The 22,157-nt window shown below is 38.2% G+C and overlaps 1 long non-coding RNA gene across 2 annotated transcripts; it reads left to right on the top strand.

Moving 5' to 3' along the window:
* Nucleotides 1–756: 756 nt before the first annotated feature.
* Nucleotides 757–21,825, top strand: LOC129051638 (uncharacterized). 2 transcript variants are annotated; one of them, XR_008516039.2, is made up of 6 exons: nucleotides 757–2,187; nucleotides 10,688–10,813; nucleotides 18,854–19,042; nucleotides 20,216–20,310; nucleotides 20,624–20,770; nucleotides 21,647–21,825. It is a non-coding gene; the product is annotated as an uncharacterized LOC129051638 (long non-coding RNA). The 2 variants fall into 2 exon arrangements; XR_008516037.2 differs by lacking the exon at nucleotides 757–2,187 and having other exon boundaries at nucleotides 10,523–10,813; nucleotides 20,560–20,770; nucleotides 21,647–21,784.
* The last annotated feature ends 332 nt before the right edge of the window (nucleotides 21,826–22,157 follow it).

Raw genomic sequence — 22,157 nt, 5'->3', positions numbered from 1 at the left:
CTCGCACTGTCCTGTTCTGTCCCACCTAGGACATGTCTCCTCCCTGTGTCCAGCATGTCCTCGCTGTATGGGCTCCTTGCCTATTAGTCACTTAGCTGCTGTCTCAGTCATCAGATCCACTGTTGTGATATCGCAGTGCTTATGTTCACGTAACCCTTATTTGACTTCATAATGGCCCCAAAGCACAAGAGTAGTGATGCTGGCAATTTGGATATGCCAAAGAAAAGCCAAATATATGCCTAAGAGAAGTTGTTAATTTCTTATTGTGCCTAATTTATACATTAGATTTTATCATAGATATGTGTGTGCAGGAAAAAAACATGATATATATAGGATTCTGTACTAGCCATGGTTTCAGGCACCCACTAGAAGTCCTGGAATGCATCCTGCACACATATGGGGTGACTGCTCTATTTAAAGAAAGAAAAGCTCCTTTATTTGTTTGAGCCGCTGGATCACATTGTTAAGACAGCTTTACTTATACACGTGCTAATTTAAGTGGCTTAGAAACTTTCAGAAATCAGGCTTATTATACGTAAGTAAATGAATACACAGATATTGAATGGATATATATGTAGAACATATTTATACTAACTTTTTGAGAGTTTCTTGGTGTAAGACCATAGGTTTTATCTTGTTCATATATTTCTAATGACTTGATATAGAACTTACATCATTAAAGGAATGCATGATACATAATGAAATTAAGATAAAAAAAGTTTAAAAATTTGGGACAATAAGATTAATTTGATCTATTCACTTTAACAGAAACATAACGTTGTTCATTGATACAAATAAAGTACATTGCAAGCAAAGAAGGAAGAAATAGTACGAGACAGCAGTCATTTCAGCAACAAGAGTAACAACAACAACACAAATCCAAAAAAACAATCTGAAATGCAACGTAGCTAACAGGATTAAAGATAAGAGCATTTAGTCTTTATTACTGGAAGAATCCTATCTAGAAAAATGAAGCCATGTTTTTCAATTTGCAGTGGGCTTTACACTTCAGAATAGGTATAAATACCAAAAGCAAACAGACACATCTTGTTATATAGTCAAAATTCTATGAAAATGGAATGAAATGTTCCAGAGACAGTTCCCAACTAAGGAATCATCTGGAAGCTCCCTGGTGCTAAGGGATGGGGCTGATGACTACATCAGGGATTGGGACAGCCAAGTTTAAAGTTTAAACCTATGTGGCAGCCTTGGGAGTTTCATCATTAAGAACAGAGCGGAAGGAACTGTAGGGAAGAAATCATTTGGAGTTATTACCATAATCAACGCAGCAGCAATGACAGCTTAAAGTAGTGTCTGTCCAGTAGGGTCACAGGCTGCATAGCGTTGTTCCTGTTATCTTATGCTGTCTAAGAAACTACCCCAAAACCTAATGGTTTGAAAACAACAACCGTTTTTAATACCTCATTATGGGGTGCTCGACACCATTTAGTTGGCAGCTAGCATAGTCCAGAGTGCCCCAGGCAGCTTCACACTCATGCCTGGCACTGTGGTGAAGAGGGCGGAGGGCGGGCTCCCCTGGGTCCCTCTCACACATCCTCTGGCCTCTCCCTCAGGCCTCTCCAACAGTGTAGCCAGATTCCTTACGTAGCTCCTCAGGACTCCCGAGCACCAAGGCGGTAGCTGCAGCTCGCTCCCAGGACAGCCTGGACCTGGCCAAGCCTCATTCCATCTCTCCTGCTGGTAGAGACACAGGGAGCTAGTGCAGATTCAGAAGGAGGGGAACTCGATGTCACTCCCAGATGAGAGGGGCAGCGGAGGACTGGAGGCCATCTTTACGGAAGACTGGAGGCCATCTTTACGGAGGACTGGAGGCCATCTTTACGGAAGACTGGAGGCCATCTTTATCACAGAGGCAGGAGAATGAACGCTAAGAAAACGTTATTAGTGTCATGGGAGTGAGAAGTCCCGGGACTAACGAGACACTAGTTTCAGGAGAGTGTGAATTGAAAGTCACATTTCAAGGTGTTCTTGTAGAAATAGAGCTGGTGGAAGTAGGCTCCTCTTTTGAGGAGCAAGATTAGGCCATAGTTTGTATTCTTAAAGAATTATTGGAAATCTCAGAGATCAACGTTTGTTCAAGTAGGAGGGGGCTTGTGGATTAGAATATTCTTATATTGAAACCCTCAAGTTAAATTCTTGCTTCCACAATTTATTATCAGTCCAAAGGTTAGTACAGCTTCCAAGGCAGACAGATTACTAAGAATCCACTGCTTTGAATCAGAAAATAAGTAAATTATGCTTCTTATTTTTAATATAAATTTGAAACACATGTATTCAGACATACTGACAATGCAGAGGATACAATTGGTTTGATCCTGCAAGTCTTAGTGAAACATGATTACTTCTTTACACAGTTTATGGTAGAACTGCTCAGATAGTAGATGGAAAAATATTGCTTCTATATGTTTTCAGTTGAAACTGGTATTTGTTATGTAACTGTTAGTATTTTGAGGTATATTAATCTTGTTAGTATAATCGAAATATTTAAGAATGCTTTCACTTTTCTGTAGAAGCCTAGTTAGAGAAATTATTTCTCTCTACTATTGATTGCTTCTATGCATACGCCAACATCCAATAAAAAGATACTTTAAGTGCAACAAATATCTCATCCTTATAAATTTTTGAAAAGTCTTTGATTTTGTTGGTGTAACATTGTGAATTATTTAGTCTTGTCTTGAATCCAGCATCGGAAACAGAAAACTCCGGAATACTCCTAGGGGCACTGAGATGGCCAAGCGAACAACAGCTTTCATTTTTCCCTAAAAGTTGACCCACAACAGGGGAAAGTCTTGCATCTCGGGAAAAATCTGATTGGCCTGGAGATGTGTATGACCTTTCTCCTTCTATATAATCAAACATGGCAGCTCTCCAAAGCAGCTGAAAGTAAACCTAACAGCACTTTGACTTTTCAAATTACTATTTTTAATTCAACCAAAGTTAACCTTGGTGATTATTTTCACTCCTCAAGTAAAAGATGATAGTAAGAAAAATGCTGTGAGGTGGATGTTGCTATTCCCACCATACAGATGGGTAAATAATCAATTGAAAGTTAAATAGTTGTTCAAAGTTGTTATTTTGGAAGTTCTAGAGCTAGCATTTTAACTTGATAGCATTTGAACTTGACATGTTTGACTTCATAAACTAAACTCTTTCTTCTACACAGAGAGTATCTTTTTATTAGGTCAGGAGGAAGCGCTCTAGTTTCATTGCTATAGATTTTTTCCACATTGTTTCATAATTGTGTCCTTACAGTGATGACCGTTTCCTTCTCTCAGATATCCAAACCCAAAAGGTGTAAAGGAAAAGTGCCTTATTGGTTATGTACATACTGTCCAGTCTTGAGAGATTCAGATAAACAAGAATGAGTGATGCAAAAAGAAGTTGAATCTTTGTTGCTCTCTCCTTTCCTAATACTGAAAATGGGAACTCAATAATACAAAACCTGAAAATGCTTTCTTTTTTTTCTGGGAAGCTCTGACTTCACTGGCTACTTGGGTTGCAGAATAAATCATGCTGTGGAAAATGGAGTCTGTATAGTCCATCTGAGAAATAGGGCAAGAAGTGGAGCTGGAGCTCACAGTGGAGAAAGGCGTCTGTCTGTTCATGACATTTTAATGTTGTAACATTAACTAAATGCGTGGGTCTGATTTCATGGTTGGACTACAAATAGTCCTGGAAATAATGCCATAGTGAGCAGTCAATGAACATTTATTGAACTGACCTGAAAGAAAAACATTATAAATAAATGTAACTTGGGTGGTCTTATTGGTTACTGCTCAATTCATTAGATATCATAGACAATTCTTTCCCAATTACTAGTTACTTAGTAAGTACATGATGAAATAAAACTTTAAAGTAGCACTTTCAAGTCAGCAAAATCGTGCCACCCGTTAGCTATATAAAGGAACTTGCTGTAGACTAATGATCCCACTGAAATTAACTAGAAAATGCAGAAAAATCCAAAAAAACAAGCTAATTGGTAACTCTACATCCTGGTCAGTATTTGTGTTATCAGTTGTTTGGATTTCACCCATTCTAATATTTGTTTACTGATATCTTGTTTGTTTATTTGCAATTACCTAATAACATAATTCTGAGCATCATTTACATGGTTATTTGTCATTTGTCCGTCTTCTTAGGTGAGATGTCTGCACAGATCTTTTGTCCATGTTTTTATTGAGTATTTTTTTTAAGTGTTCTTTGTATATTTTGAATGCAAATCCTTTAACAGATAGGTGTTTTGCAAATGTTCTCTCCCAATCTGTGGTTTGTCTTTACATTTTCTTAACAGTGCATTTTGCAGTGCAAAAGTTTTCAGTTTTAGTAAGTATAAACTAACATTGTTCGTGGATTATGCTTTAGTGTTGTATCTAAATATTCATCATCAAACCCAAAGACAGCTGCATTTTCTCCTGTTATCTTCTAGAAGTTTTATAGTTTCATGTTTTACATTTAAATCTATCATCAATTTTGAGTTAATATTTGTGAAAGGTATAAGTTCTGTGTCTAGATTTTTTTTTCATATGGATGTCCAGTTGGTCCAACACCATTTGTTGAAGAGACTATCCTTTCTTCATTGTTTTTATTCCCCCCTGGCCAAAGACTTGTTGACTATATTTATATTGATCTACTTCTGGGACTCTCTATTCTGTTTCACTGATATACTTGTGTGTTCTTTCACCAATGCCACACTGTTTTGATTACTATAGCTTTATAGTAATTTTTGAAGTTGGGTAGTGTTAGTTTGCTAACTTTTTTCTTCTTCAGGGTTGTGTTGACTCTTCTTTCTTTCCCTTGTCCATATAGGCTTTAGAATCAGTTTGTTGATATTCACAAAATAACCTGATGAGACTTTGGTTGAGATTCCACTGCATCTAAAGAATTGACATCTTAATAGTATTGAGTCTTTTTATACATGAACATGGAATAGCTCCTGTTTATTTATATCTTCCTTGATTTTTTTCATCAGGTTTTGTAGTTATCCTTATGTAGATTCCATACATAGTATCCTATATTTATACCTAAATATTTCATTTTTTGGTGCTCACATAAATGGTATTGCATTTTAAATGTTAAATTTCTGTTGTTCATTGCTGGTATATAGGAACACAACTGACTTTTGTGTATTAGTCTGTATTCTGCAATGTTTCTATAATTGCTTATTGGTTCTGGGGCTTTTTTTTTAAAAAAAAAAAGAATTTTCTACATAAAAAAATTATGTCATCTGTCAGCAAAGACAGTTTTATTTCATGCTTGCCAGTCTGTATGCCTTTTATTTCCTTTTATCTTATTGCATTAACTTCTACTATCATTTTGATGTTAAACAAAAGTGGTGAAATGAGATCTTTGCCTTGTTTCCACTCTTAAGGGAAAGCATCTAGTTTCTCTTAATTAAATATGGTGTTATCTCTAGGTTTTTGTAGATACCCTTTGTTAAGTTAAAGAAGTTCCACTCTATTCCTAATTTGCTGAGAGTTTTTATCATAAAAAGGTGTTGAATTTTTTTTCAAATATTTTTTATGCATGCATTGATATGATTATGTAATTTTTCTTTCTGAGCCTGTTGATGTCATGGGCTACATTCACTGATTCCTCAATTGTTGAACTAGACTTGCACACCTGGAACAAATCCCTTAGTCATGGTGTGTAATTCTTTTTACACATCATTAGATTTGATTTGTTAATATTTTGTTCAGGATTTTTGTATTCGTGTGCATTAGCAATGTTGGTCTGTAGCTTTTCTTTCTTATAATGTCTTTATTTGATTTTTGCATTAAGCCAATGGTGCCTTCATAGAATGCATTAGGAATTGCTCTGTTTCTATGTTCTGGAAAAAATTACAAAAATTTGAATCATCTTTTAAAAAACTGTTCAGTTGAATTCACCAAAAAAAAAAAAATCATCTGGACCTGCTGCTTTCCTTTTTAGAAGATTAGTGATTTAATTTATTTAATAGTTATAGGCCTATTTAGATGATCTATTTTTCCTTGTGTGAGTTTTGATAGCTTGTGTCTTTCAAGGAATTGATTCATTTCACCTCAGTTACTGTATTCGTAGGTATACGGTTGTTAATAATATTCTTTTACTTTCTTTATATTCATGGAATCAGTAGTGATGAACACTCTCATTTCTGATATTAGTAATTTACATATTCTCTCCTTTTCTTGGTTACTTTTACTTGGAGCCTAACAATTTTATTAATTCTCTGGAAATCATCTTGAATAATTACTAATTTTCTCTTGATTTTTATTTCAATGATTTCCATTCAGAAGCTTTATTATGTATACCCTTCAACTTTGGGTTTTGTTTGATTTTTTGTTTTCTAGATTTTTCTTCTTTTTAAAAATTTATTTATTATTGATACATAATAATTGTCCATATTTATGGAATGCATGTGATATTTTGATACACACACCATACAATGTGTAATGATCAAATCAGGGTATTTAGAATATCTCTCACCTCAAACGTTGATTATTTCTTTGGGTTGGGAACATTTCAAATCTTCTCTCCTGGTTATTTTGAAATATATAATAAATTATTATTAACTCCAGTCCTTCTATTGTACTATCAAACACTAGAACTTATTCCTTCAATCTAACTGTAGGTTTGTACCCATTAATCAACCTCTCTTCATACCTCCCTGCCCAGCCTTTGATAACTCTCATTCTGCTCTACCTTCATGGTGAGAACTCAGATGATTAAATTCATCTTTTCTAATACAGGCATTTAGAGCTATGCATTTCCCTCTAAGAAATACTTTAGCTTCATCTCACAAATTTTGATCTACTTTTTTTACTTATTGCTTAGTTTGAAGGATTTTTAAATTTACTGTAGATTTTTTTCTTTGTTCCAATGGTTAATTAGAAGTATATTTATTATTTTTCATGTTTTTTGAATTTTCTAGATTTCTCATTGTTATTAAACTATGGCTTGATTTTGTTTAAGTCAGAAATTATATTTTGCAGAGTTAAATATTTTGAATGTTACTAAGCTTATTTTTTGGCTCAGCATACATCTGTGCACCTGCACTTGCAAAGGATGCTTATTCTGAGTAGTTTGCGGGAGATTTGCATACGTCTGTTAGGTCAAGTTGATTGATAGTCATGTTTAGATTTGTAAATATCCTTTTAAGTTATTTTACATTGATCTTTCAGCTGCACAGAGAGAAAAATAATTAAATCTCTGCCCATGATTGTGGATATTTCAATTTTTTATTTAGTTCCATCAGTTCTTGCTTCATTGATTTTGGTTTTGTTATTATATATATTGTTATACATTTGCAAACTATGTCTGATGAAGGACTAGAATATATGCAGAACAGTAAAAATCCCCATCAATCATAAAAACAAAAGTAATCCAATTGGAAATGGGCAAAAGCCATGAAGAGGCATTTCATGTTTTGGATACACGGATGCAAATAGACACATGAGAAGATGCTCAGTATCATCAGTTATCAGGAAGATGCAAGTTAAAACCACAATGAGATATTATGGTAAACTCAACAAAATGGCTAAAATAAAAAATGGTGACACCAGGTGATGGTGAGGATGCAGAGAAACAGAGTCACTGACATTTCTGGTGGGAATGTAAAATGTTACAGCCACTCTGAAATATAGTTTGGCAGTTGCTTGTAAAACTGAACATGCAATTACCATATGATCTAGCTATTGTACTCTCTGGACTCTATCCCAGAGAAATGAAAGCTTATGTTAACATAAAAATATGTATGGGAATGTCTATAGTATCTTTATTTGTGATGGTAAAAAACTGGAATTGGCCCTGATGGTCTTCAACAGGTGAATGACTAAACAAACTGTTGTACATAAAATACTACTCTGCAAAAAGGGACTCAATTGTTAACATGGCTAGTCCTTTGTCAGATATAGTTTGCAAATATGTGATTATATAGATGTGTGTGTGTGTGTGTGTGTGTGTGTGTGTGTGTGTATAACTTGGATGAACCTCTAGGGATTTATGTTGAGTGAAAAAAGTCAATCCCTAACAGTAACATATCCTATGATCCCATTTATAAAACATTTTTGTAATGCCAGCATTTTATAAGTGGAGGACATGTTGGGGAAGTAGGAGCTGGAAGATGTTAGGTGGATGGAGTTACGAAAGAGCAAGTTGGAGGCCCTTGTGGTGCTTGTGATTTGGACCTGATCAGTCTTGACAGAGATGGTGCATGGATGACCTACACAGAACTTCATTCACACTCACAAATGGGTACAAGTGAAACTGTTACATTGTCAGTATCCTAGTTATGATACTATGCTATGACTTTGCAAAATGTTACCATTGGGAAGACTGGGTAAAGTAGACAAATAATTTCTTCATAATATTTCTTAGAACTGCGTGTGAATCTACAAATATCTCAACAATATTTCAATTATAAAAAGAACTTGTCAAGATACTATTAAATGTTAAAACAATTATTTTAAACATGATTAAAATATATTGTCTCCACCATTATTTTTATTAAATTATCTATTTTTAAAAAAATAAAGAAAAAGAGAGATAAGATTTACAAATCAGCTAAAATTAATAAAGAAGAAGAGAAAATAATAAAAGTGCCTAACTCATTTTCCTAAGATGAACAAAAATATTGTTTTATGATTTTAGACAAACATGGGATGTTTGTCTATGATTGACTCCTATAATTAGTCAAATATTGGTTTAAATGTATTCTTTAAAAACTTGAATATAAGCTGTTGTAAATTAGTCTACCAGTAACAGATGTCTACTTCCCAAATCAATGCAGAAATGTAATAGCCACCAGGTCTCTACAGAAAAATAAAGCCAAAACCAAACAAGAATCTAAGTATTAGATTGAAAACTAGAAGGAATTATAAAATGCAAATTCATAAAACATGAGGATCAGAGTCAGATCAAATCTGAGAGTTTCGTTATGTGTTTAATGGTGCCCCTACACATGTTGAAATCCTAACCACCAGTACTTTAGAATGTGACCATATTTGGAAATAGGATCACTTCAGATGGCGTTAGTTAAGTTAAAATGAGGTCAAACTGTAGTTGGATGGCTCCCTAATCCAACATGACTGATGCACTTCTATAAAGGGGCAGTTGAGACACAGAGCATGCTACAGGGAGAACACACGTGAAAGTATAGGCAAGGACTGGGATGATCTTCCCACAAACCAAGAGACACCCAAGAGTGCTGGCAACCACCAGAAGCTGGGTGAGAGGTGTGGGGCAGATTCTCCCTTACAGCCTTTGTAAGGAACCCTCCCAGTTGACAGCTTAAGCTCAGCCTTCTGGCCTCCAGATCTCTGAGTCAATCAGTTTCTGTTGTTTAAGCCACTCAGTATGTGGTGCTCTGCTAGGGCAGCCCAGGAAATGAGTACATATGTAAATATTTTATGTGAAAAAATGAAGTACAATGTCTTACACTGTACCATTTTCAGTGAGTATATCAAAATGAAATAATTCAGAAATACTTTAAAAAGATGTCTGGAAATACAGGAGACAAAGTAGAGACCAACCAAGAGACAAACAACCAATAAACGAAAAACAAATACCCAAGAATTATAATATTGATATCTAAAGCCAAAAGCATTAGGTATGAATAAGAATACCCATTTGTACTCTTTATTTTACCAAAAAGTAAAATGTGTAAGAAGACATATTAGTTATGAACATTTATACAAGTAAGCATCAAAATATGTACAGCAAAGAGAAATGAGTAGGTACACATTTCCTTCCTTCCTTCCTCTCCCTCCCTCCGTTCTTTCTTCCTTTCTCTCCCTCCCTCCGTTCGTTCGTTCTTTTCTTTCTTTCTTTCTTTCTCTTTCTTTCTTTCTTTTTTCTTTCTTTCTTTCTTTCTCTTTCTCTTTCTTTCTCTTTCTCTTTCTCTTTCTTTCTCTCCTTTCTTTCTTTTCTTTCTTTCTTTCTTTCATGGAGTTTCGCTCTTGTCACCCAGGCTGGAGTGCAATGGCGCAATCTCAGATTACTGCAACCTCCACCCCCTCAGATTCAAGCGATTCTCCTGCCTCAGCCTCCCGAGTAGCTGGGATTACAGGCGCCTGCCACTATGCCCAGCTAACTTTTGTATTTTTAGTAGAGACGGGTTTCACCATGTTGGCTGGGCTGGTCTCGAACTCTAGACCTCAGGTGATCCACCTGCCTTGGCCTCCCAAAGTGCTGGGATTACAGGTGTGAGCCACCATGCCTGGCCTAGGTACACAATTCTTATGGAAGCATTTAAAAGAATACCTCTAATAACCATTTATAATAAATCACACAGGTAATAAAAAAAGAAGAAATGACTTAAACTATTTAATTAATTAAACATACTGAATCAATAGAAATATACAGAAATTTTTAACCTAGACAGATCATAGCTTCTTTTTTGGCATCTGTTAATTATTTACAACAATTAATCGTGTGTTACATGACAGAGAAGGCTCGATAAATTTCAAAATTCTGAGATAGTTCAGGCTGGTAGCTTCCTTAGTTACCTCTGTATTGGAATTACCTGGAAAAGAATTTTAAGAATATCCCTGTGCAATTTCCACCTAGGTCTTTTGTACCCATTTATTGTTTCATTTATTGGACTTGTGCTTTACGGCAGACACTGCACTAGGCGCTGAAGACGCTGTAGTAAATAGGAGAAAATCACCCCTGCTTTCATTTGCTTTTGCAGGGGGCCAAATGCCATGGAGGGAATAAGAGAGCAGGTAACAAGATGTAGAGCAATTGGCGATTGAGGAAATTGTTCACGGCGTGGTCTGTGAAGACCTTTGGAGGGAGTTGTATCCCCGTGGAGCGGGTGAGTTCAGAGTTGACGATGACGCTGAGTCTCTAGAGAAGAATTGCGTAGGCAGGGACCACAGAGGCAGGTAGAGTTACCTCAGGAGAGCTGGGAATGAGCCTGCCCAGGCAGCCCGCCATGGAAGGCAGCCCGCCATGGAAGGCAGCTAGAGGAGGAAAAGCCGGTGAGAGGGGGGAACCAGCTGGGGAGGAGGGGAAACCGTTCGATGTAGTCTCCTGTCCTCATGGGAGCCTACAGGAGAAAGGAAAAAGAAGAGAAGGAAGGAAAGTTCAGAAAGTTAAGGTAGAATGAGGAGCAGCCTCGAGACCCCTGATGGGCCTGGCAAGAGCACTTCCGGGGTTGGAGAGGACGGAATTCCACTCAGAACCCGCTGAAGAGTAAAGGGAAGTTCTGGGGTGGGGGGAGGGTGTTGAGCACTGAGGAATTTTTATTTTTCTGCATCTCTCCAGGGTAAGATTTAGATGCAAAATGTAGAAGGAAATGGTGATTGTTAAAGTAATTGAAAGCACTTGGAAATAAATAATATTCTGAATGTACTCTGGATCAAGCAGGCAGTTGAAAAGATGGTCATTGGAGTATTTGAATTATGACAATGATAATAACATCGGAGAGACATTTTCAAAAGCTGCTTACACAGTTTTCAGACTGAAGTACCTGTTTTATTTTCTTTTTATTATTTTACTTTAGAGAAAGAAAAGGATCAATATAAATGGACCAAGATTTTGTTTCAGGCTTTCAAAACAAGCAAACAAACAAACAAACAACACCTAAAACAAATAACAAGGAAAAAGAGACAGGGAAAAACCCAATAAACTGAAAAATAGTAAGACGGTAGAAATGATAAATTCAATAACTGGTCTTTGGGAATAACTTGTGAGGAATGGAAAAGCTCAAGTTTTGCAAATGCAGTGATGATAAAATTATGAAAAAATAACTAAAAAGAAATGAATTTGATATGTGGGAGACTTTTACATGTTACGGGAAGGCACTATGAAAAACTATATTCTAAGCAATTATAGTCTTGTTAGAAAGGAAACGTTTTTCAAAAATCAAAATTTACAGAACTGACTGCAGAAGAAGGGAAGAAAAGACAGACGCATTAATAACCAAAGAAGAAATAGGAAAAGTTCACAAGTGATAAAGGAGATCACTTCAAGATTTAGGAAACTGATAAATCTCAGAAACTTCAACTTTTTTTCAGAATATAGAGTGAAATATACATGATCTGTACCCATGTTTAAAAATGTTAAATATGTTGGAACAAAAAATCCTTCCTTGATGTTATCTAGGATATCTAAACTCATAATTAACATGCAATAATAATGGCTGATGGCTTTACTTGACTGAGCACTTGCTCTGAGGGGCAGAGGAGCAATGCTGGGTTTCACAGGCATCAGCTCCTTTAACCATCACAAATAGGGTCTAAGGTAATATAGCTAACTCGACCTTATAGGCTAGGGAAATGTTCCTTCTTGTTTGTTGACAAAACGTGGCCCACTCCTTCTTTTTCCCTCTGTACCTCACGTTTGGCAATGCCATCATGAAGTCTATGTGCCCCATGCTTTGGTACTGGTGGGAAGTTCAAACCATGCAAACCACTCGGCACTCAGGAGCCCTTGCCAAGACTCCAGCCCCAACTACAGTAAAAGCTACAGCCACTCATCGCTTCCTTCACCTCTCTGGACAAGTGCGGGTGGTTGCCCTGCTGTGAGTCCCATTGTGTAAGTGGCACACATTGCCATGCATGTTTGATGTGCGTGTGGCATCCCCAGTTTCCATCTCTGTTTTGAGCTGAATTTGTGTCCCTGAGAAAGATACATGAAAATCTTAACTCCTAGACCTGTGAAGGTGACCTTATGCAGAAAGAGGGTCTTTACAGGCATAATCAAGATAGGAAGACATCATTAGAGTGTGCCCTAATCTAACATGAATTTTGTCATCATGGGAAGAGGAAAATACAGACACTGAAGGAAAATGGCCATGTGACAGTGGAGGCAAAGACTGCAGTGGTGTGACCACAAGCCAAGGAGCACTCAGGGCACCCAGAAGCTGGAAGACTCAAGAAAGGATCCTCCTGTAGGGGCTGTGGAGAGGGCATTGCTTTGCCAACACCTTGATTTTGGTCTTCTATATTCCAGAACGCTGAGAAAATGATCTGTGTTGTTTAAGCCATCTGGTTTGTGGTATAGTGATGAATGGAAAAGCTTAAGTTTCACAAATGCAGTGATCATAAAATTATGAAAAAATGATGAAAAAGAAATAGATACATGGGAGACGTTTAGCTGTTACAGGAAAGTACTATGCAAAACTATAGCCTAACAAGTTATAGTCTTGTTAAAAAGGAAACTTTTTTCAAAAATTAAAATTTACAAAACTACAAAAGAGAAGAAAAAACAGATGCATTACTAACCAAAGAAGGGTTAGGGTGACAAAATGATTCACTATGACAACCCTCGGAAACTAATACAACCTCCACACCAAATTTGGGTGTGGGCTGATTCCACCCTTGGAGGGAAATCACAAAATGGAAAGGTTCAGGGACTTTCCCAGGATAATGTTGGTCATAGCTGGAAGAATTTGAATTACTAATGCTTGACCTGGCAAGGAGAAAAAAGCACGTAGTTGTGGGAAACTTCAGTCCAAGTTCAGATCCTGCTTGTCTGACACTGGAGTCTGCTGGTTTAATCCTTGCACTCTCTCTATCATAATGTTTTACAGTAGAATCTCTAGAGAAATTTTTGTTACATTAAGGGGTGAAAAACAGATTACCAACATTATTCAGTAAAATTTTCTAGAAGTTTTGGCCAAAGCAATAAGAACCAAGACAAATAGAAAATGTATAAATACTTGAAAGATACGTGTAGACGACAAGTTCGTTGTATTAGTCCTTCCTCACGCTGCTATGAAGAAATACCCAAGACTGGGTGATTTGTAAAGGAAGAGGTTTAATTGACTCACAGTTCTGCATGACTTCGGAGGCCTCAGCAAACTTACAATCATGGCAGAAGGGAAACCAAACACATCTTTCTTCACATGGTCGCAGGAGAGAGAAGTGCCAAGCAAAGGGGGGTGGGCAGAGAAGCCCCTTATAAAACCATGAGATCTCATGAGAACTCATTCACTATCATGAGCACAGCATGGGGGAAACTGCCACCATGATCTAATCACCTCCGTTGAGATCCCTCAACCCAACATGTGGGGATTACAATTTGGATTACAATTCAAGATGAGATTTTGGGTGGGGACACGGCCAAACTATATCAGTTGTGTACCTAGAAAATTCAAGAAAAGAATTACATGATGTTCAAATGTAGACGTTTACTAAAGTAGCATGTTACCAAGATAAACATATCAAAATGAACCTTGTCATCTACACATATCTTTCAAGTATTTATTCATCTTTTATTTGTTTTGGTTCTTACTGCTTTGGCCAAAACTTCCAGAAATGTTAATGAATAATGGTGATAACCTTGTTTTATCCCTAATATAATGGGAATTTCCTTAACTTTTCTACATTCAAGCATTGACCAATCAAAAAATCCACTGGATTCCATTCAGAAAGCAAGAAAAAGCATAAAATGTCTATTAATAGTTTTAGGAACATTAAGAACCCATAAAAGATGCCTGCCAGAATTAATGAGAAATAGAAAAGAAGACTTCAACAACTTTAGAGGCACAGAATGCTCTGACAGAAAATTTTATTGGTTTGCTATGGCTGCATAGCAAAAGATCATACATTGGATGTTTTATTTGCACCAATTTATTTTCTCAGTTCTGGAGGCTGAAAGTCCACGATCATGGTGCCAGCAGGGTTGGTTTCTCCTAAGGCCTCTCTTCTTGGTTGAGATGGTGCCGTTTCGGGGTGTCCTCATGTGGCCTTTCCTCTGTGCACGTACATCCCTGGCATCTCTTTTTATAATGACACCAGTCATATTGGATTAGTGTTCTGCCCTTCTGACTTCATTTAACTTTAATTACGTCTTTAAAGACCCTTATCTCCAAACATAATCCCTGTGGGAATTAGGGCTTCTACATATGAATTTTGGGTGGACATAATTCAATCCATAATGGGAATATAAAATATTTTATATGTATCAGTTATCTTGTGCAGAAAAGCAAACTACTGCAAATTGCAGAAGATTTAAACAACCACCATTTATTTTCCTTACTGTTATGTGTGTAATTTGGGTGGGGCTCAGTGGGTGGCTTATCTTGTCTCATGGGGCTAACTCACATATCTGAAGCCAGTTTCCAGGTCAGCTGGAGCAGGTTGGTCCAGGATGGCCTTAGCTGGAGCAGTTCCATTCTGCTCCATGGAGTCTCTCATCTTCCAGCAGGCTAGTTTGGGCTTGATCACATTGCAACTGAACAGGTTCCAAGGAGAAGTGTAGAAGCACTCAAAGTCTCTTCCAGGAGTCTAGGCTTGGAACTGCCACAGGGCCACTTCCACCAAATGGTATTGGTCAAAGCATGTCACAAGTCAGCCAAAATTCAGAGTGAGGAAGTAGCCCCTACCCCTTAATATGGGGAACAGCAAAGTCAATTGCAAAGGAGGTATGGACGTAGAGAGGGAATCATTCATTATGGTTGTGAGCAACCTATCTACAATCAATGTGTTTGTTTAAAAGTAATTTTGGCAAAATCCAAACAATAATTTTATTTGAATATGATGAAATGATTCTAAAAGTTGTCTTAAATAATTAAAATTAAAATATTTATAAAAGTTTAAAAGAAGAGTAAAGAAGTCATACTAATTAGGTATTAAAATTTATGAGATAATTATTAAGATGATATGGTATGAGACTAAACAGACAGCTATTGGAAGAGAACAGATCATTCAGAGATGGAGTATAGTTCATGTAAATACTTATGGTATTTTAAAGAAAGTAATCCACATCAGTGGAGGAAAAAGTGGACTACACAGTACTGTTAAGAAATTTTCTTTGTATTTATTTGTTTATTATTTTTTTCCTTTCAACAATTTTTAAAAACAATATCAACTTTTATTTTAGATTCAGGGAGTATATGTGTAGGTTTATTACATGGGTATATTGTGTGATGCTTACCACGACTGCCCAGTGAGCCTTTTCAACTTTTATTTTTTAAATTATTTTTTTAGAAAGAGAATCTCCCTGTGTCACCCAGGCTGGAGTGGCATGATCATAGCTCACTGCAGCCTTGATCTCCTGGGCTCAAGCAATCCCCCTGTGTCGGCCTCCTAGGTAGCTAAGAGGACAGTTGCATGCCACCACACCCAGCTAATTTTTTAGTTTTTCATAGACATGTGGTCTCTCTATGTTGCCTAGGTTGGTCTCGAATGCCTGGGCTCAAGCCATCCTCCACTTTGGCCTCCCAAAGTGCTGGACTAACAGTGATGAGCCACCACACCTGGCCTGCCCAGGTGAGTCTTATGTCAGCCTCACCCCATCCTTCCCTGAGAGGTACATCAAGAAGGGAGAGGCACCTCAACAGTCTGTGGATGACAGCTCTATAATTTCAGCATTATTTTAATACAGTGCAAGTGTCACCCAGGTAGTGAGGATAGTACTCAACAGTTAGTTTTTCAGCCTTTATCCCTCTCCAGCCTTTCCCCTTCTATTAGTTCCCACTGTCTATTGTTGCCATCCTTATGTCCATGAATACCCAGTGTTTAGCTTCCACTTATAAGTAAGAACATACAGTATTTGGTTTTCTGTTCCTGTGTTAATTTGCTTAGGATAATGGCTTCTAGTTGCATCCATGTTACTGCAAAAGACACGACTTCATTATTTTTTAATGACTGTGTTGTATTCCATGGTTTATATGTACCACATTTTCTTTATCCAGTGTACCATTGATGGGAACCTAGGTTGATATTCTAAAATTATTCATATGACACCAAAAAAGAGCCCAAATAGCCAAAGCAATCCTAAGCAAAAAGAACAAAGCTGGAAGTGTCACATTACCCAACTTCAAACTATACCAAAACAGCATAGTACTGGTAAAAAACAAACAAACAAACGAACAAAAAATCAAAAACACAGACCAATGGAACAGGTTAGAGAACCAAGAAATAAAGCTGCACACCTACAGCTATCTGATCTTTGATAAAGTCAACAAAAATAAGCAATAGGGAAAAGACTACTTAATAAATAGATGGTGCTGGGACAGCTGGCTAGCCATATGCAGAAGAATGATACTGGACCCCTACCTTTCACCATATACAAAAATTAACCCAAGATGGATTAAAGATTTAAATGTAAGGAATGTATAGGAATCCTAGAAGAAAACCTAGGAAACACCATTCTGGGCACAACTGGCCCCAGGAAAGAATTTATGACTAGGTCTTCAAAAGCAATTGCAATAAAAACAAAAAATTGACAAATGGTACCTAATTAAACTAAGAGCTTCTGCATAGCAAAAGAAACTAGTAATACAGTAAACAGACAACCTACGGAATGTGAAAAAATATTCACGAACTATGCATCCAATAAAGGTCTAATATCCAGCATCTATAGGGAAGTTAATTCAACAAGCAAAACCCAAATAAACCCATTAAGAAGTGGGCAAAAGACATGAAGAGACACTTCTCAAAAGAAGACATACAAGGAGCCAAGAAACATATGAAAAAATACTCAACATCACTAATCATCAGAGAAATGCAAATCAAAACCACAATGAGATACCATTTCACAGCAGTCAGAATGGCTATTATGAAAAAACCAAAAAACAAGAGACACTAGTGAGGTTGAGGGGAAAAGGAAACATTTATTCAGTATTGGTGGGAATGCAAATTAGTTCAGCCATTGTGGAAAGCAGTTTGGAGATTTCTCAAAGAACTTAAACAGAACTGCCATTTGATCCAGCAATCCCACTACTGGGTATATACTCCAATAAATAATTAAATAAGTCAACTGAAAAGACACGTGCAATGTTCATTGCTTTGGTATTTGTAAAACAGAATCTTCACAAATTTGACTCCAGATACATTTGCAAAGCAAAATAAATAAATAAATAAATAAAATTAACAAATAACCAAGAGGAAATATAGGTTAGTATATAAAGTAAGACAATAAATACAGAAACTGATATAGTTGACTACCCAAAAATGTAAAAAGAGATGCACGTACAAAATAAATCAAAATTGAACGAAACATGTTGATACATTTAATAGCAGCAAAGGAGAAATATTTATACTATATAAAGAAATCATGCAAGCAATTAGAAAAACCATCATAAACATTGTTGGTAAATGGAGGAAGCACATGGAAAATTTTTATAACCTACGAACAAACACATGGGGAAAGTTCAACTATGATAATAATCTAATAAAATTTTATAAATATTTCCAAAAAATGATAATACTTTGCAGGTGAACATCTGGTAACCAGTGTTAAAGATTGCTAGACTGTTTCAATTACGTTGGAGAACAATTTAGTGACATGCATCAATATCCTTTGACTTAGCATCTTTTGACCTAGTTTTGATTAGGTTAAAATTCGACCTGATTTTGCTTTTGAAATAAATCCTAAGAAGTTACCCAAAAATATGGGGAAAATTTTATGTATAATAATGCTCATAATGGCAAAACAACATTGACTACTATCTAAGTGGCCACAAGCATTAGAGAATAGGAAATGAACGAGCACAGGACAGAATATTGTGTCGTCACTGCCCATGACGTTTACAAGGCATCTTCTATAACAGGAGGAAATTCCATCACCAAAGTCTACCTGTTGCAAGAGGACATTGGGGTTTGCTTCCTTCCCTTTCTATTTCTACCCGTCTGTTTTCCACATTGTCTAACATGATCCTGGGTGACTTCTAGAACAAGAACATGCATAGTTTTGAGGAGAAGGAAAGCCAGCACCCGAGTGTGTGTTTGTGTAGATGAGCGTGTCCTCTAGGTCAGGAGGGTCTGGTGATGGGAAAACCATCCCACCCTAAGACATGCACATCCAGTGTCAGCGACAGAGCCTGTGAGTGAGCTGTCGCGAATGTTGCTTCTCAGGGAGTTTACTGGAACTAAATGTTTCGGATTATTTCTTCAAATTACAGCAATCAAGGCATTGTTCTGAGACCTGCACTGGAATACCGCGTCCAGTCCTTGCTCACCCGCACGAATGCTTTGGGTTTCACTGTGATGTGTGTGCAGCTGTATATGGGCCTGTTGGGGCTGATACAGCCGTCATTCTTTCCAAGAAATCTTTGATCTGCTGAAAGGTGACTACAAAGCTGATAGCCAAGGTACCGACGCAGGGAGAGTTTCACAATGTGGCATGTTAGAAGGGGCGGGTCCCAGGGGCCGCTTTGCTGAGTGTGTAACAGCTAATTGGGCCTGCTAGGGTCAGCAATTAGCTTGGAGCTATTCAGAACTGACAGGGCCACCTTTATCTGTAAACCAGTTCTTCATTGAACAATAACACCGCAGCCAGTCAGGGAGACATCTGTGCAGCACAAAGCAGGCTGCGTGTGTCAGGGTAGACGGAGCTTTTCCCCGGGTTGTGGAATTTGGATGTCCTCTCCGCAGTGGAGCCCAGCGATCACCTGGCTCCCTAAAAGCAACACTTGGCAGGTCCTTCGTGAGAGGAGCATCATTTCCCTTAGTCTCAATGACAGAGTTGTTTCTCTGACTAAAGATTACTTATTGGAAAACTAAGCGTGATATTTTCTTTTCAAACAGTGAAGAGAATATAAAAAACTTCACTTTGAAAATGATCTGCCAGGGTTGTTTTAATTAGAGTGAAGTTTGGAAAATAAAACTTAGAAACATTATCTCTGGGAGGTCTAAAAATTTTCCTCTTGCTTTTGATAGTTGAGAAGGGAACGTGTTCGTCTTTGTGTCAGATCCTTAACCTCTTTTTTGTCCTTTTCGTTTGCACTTAAATTTCGAGAAAGAAAACAATGGTCCCTTTTCACAAGAACCCTTTTTCTCCTCCCTAAGAAAATAGCACTTCCACAATGTTACCTTCCTCAAGCTTCATGGCTGAGTTGTGGGTTTATTTTTAATTATTTTTATTTTGTTTTTCTTGGTGGGGGCTGTGGATCGGCTCATCTCAAGTAGGGTGTTCTACTGGCTGGCAGAAAGCGTTATCTGGTGTTGAGGTATGGCCGCCATGTGGGGCCCTTCACACCTGATCTTGGAGTTCAGTGGAGGGGCACGCCCCACCTGGCTTCCCAATCACCACTGCCCAGTGAGCCTTTTCAACTTTTTTTTAAAATCATTTTTTTAGAGACAGAATCTCCCTGTGTCGCCCAGGCTGGAGTGGCACGATCACAGCTCACTGCAGCCTTGATCTCCTGGGCTCAAGCAATCCCCCTGTGTCGGCCTCCTAGGTAGCTAAGAGGACAGTTGCATGCCACCACACCCAGCTAATTTTTTAGTTTTTCATAGACATGTGGTCTCTCTATGTTGCCTAGGTTGGTCTCGAATGCCTGGGCTCAAGCCATCCTCCACTTTGGCCTCCCAAAGTGCTGGACTAACAGTGATGAGCCACCGCACCTGGCCTACCCAGGTGAGTCTTATGTCATCCTCACCCCATCCTTCCCTGAGAGGTACATCAAGAAGGGAGAGGCACCTCGACAGTCTGTGGATGACAGCTCTATAATTTCAGCATTATTTTAATACAGTGCAAGTGCCTTATATATTTATGCGGCCTCATTTTACATGTGCTTTTTTGTATAATTGATTTGTACTTGTCTCTGCTAGATTTCAGTAACTTACCTCTCTTTTTTTCTATTTTTTTTCTGTTGTCCCCTGCCAGTTGTTCTCTATCCTTGATGGAAAAAAACGTGAAGCACTCCCATTATGCTTTCTGTTCTCTGCAGCCTCTTTTTTTGCAAGGAAACCCTGTTGTGCAAGGAAGGTCAGACGGATGAGATTCCGGTTGGCCCCTCTAGCTATGCTGTTCCGCACGGCGAGTGTATGGGAACGAGGCTGCTTTGAGCTAACTTTGCCAACGCTCTGCTGGTGAGGTAAGCCAGGGATGAGCCCCTGATGGTGTTCAGGGATCTCCATCAAGAGCATAAAAGGGAGCTGATTGATGAGGTCCGTGCATCTGTTCACTCTCTCCCACGACAGCTCCTGCCCCAGGTGTGTCAATACCCAGGGGCAAGGGGTGTGGAGGTGGGGAGCAGATTTAATGGGTGAATTTACTTGCAATAAAGAAATTCTTCTCCTTGTCTTGGTCACCATTTTTTCACCGAGAAACTAGCATTTCCTATCCTACTAAAAGTTTATAGTTCTTTTTTTCTTCTTCTTTTTGGTGAGCATGTTTCTGCACTGTTGAGCTGACAGCTGAAATCTGTCCTCCTCCTGCGTGTGATGTCAGCTGTGGGCCAGCCTGGCAGTCATGAAGAGAAGAGGGGGGGACAGCTAGGGGGAAAAGGAAGCATGTTACGATCGTGACCAGACCGGCTGAAACTGTGTGTCATGTGTCACAAACCCCACGGCCTGGCAGATCTCCGTGGAGGAAGCTTTGACTCTCATGACATATCTAAAGGCTCACGGGAGGCCAGCCCGCACCTGTAACTCTCCTGGCTGACGTGCGACCAGGCAGCCTCCAGAGAGAGAGCGGGGGTGGGGGAATGGGCAAGAGCTGAGACTCCAGCAACAGCAGGAAATGGGCTGTGTTGCAGACAGCCGGCGCCACCAAGAGTTATTTCTAAAATCTGGGTTCGATTACGATGTGCAGTCAGGTACAAACTGACAGACGAACAACTTTCTCCCATCTCGCGGCTGCTCCCTTGTTTATAGTGCTTTCAAACTCCATGGAAGATTCTCTAAATGCACCTGTGTGGTGTCTCATAAGAGTCCGGGCTGCCAAGTGCCTCCTGTGTCATTTCTAACAGGTGTGGAAGGTGAAAGGAAGGAGCAGGAAGGAAAAGATAAGACACGAAGAGAAGGAGCCATGTGGAAAAACCTGGAGTGCAGAAGTGTTCGTCTGAAAGGCTACGATGACCGTGATGAGTAAATTATTTTATTCCTACCATTATACAATAAAATAATATCCAGTTCTTGTGTTTATAGGAGAACAAATTACTGTTTCTCTATTTCCATTCATTTTCTACTTTTAAAATAAAAACTTTATATAAGCATAGGATACTTAAAAGAACCAAAATATATTTTGGCTTGTGTTTATATAGGGACATGTTTTAAAACATAGCATTTTTTAATTGGTAAAATAGGTAAAAATAACTGGAGAGGAAGTTTCATACTTGACAGAGATAATATTGAAATATTCAATGCACCGGGCACAGTGGCTCATGCCTGTAATCCCAGCACTTTGGGAAGCCAAGGCAGGAGGATCACTTGAGGTCAGGAGTTCGAGACCAGCCTGGCCAACATGGTGAAACCCCATCT

Source organism: Pongo abelii, chromosome 17, assembly GCF_028885655.2.
Source record: "Pongo abelii isolate AG06213 chromosome 17, NHGRI_mPonAbe1-v2.0_pri, whole genome shotgun sequence".
Taxonomy (NCBI): Eukaryota; Metazoa; Chordata; class Mammalia; order Primates; family Hominidae; genus Pongo; species Pongo abelii.
The sequence above is the reverse complement of the archived record's forward strand: the minus strand, read 5'-3'. Positions and strand labels throughout refer to the sequence as shown.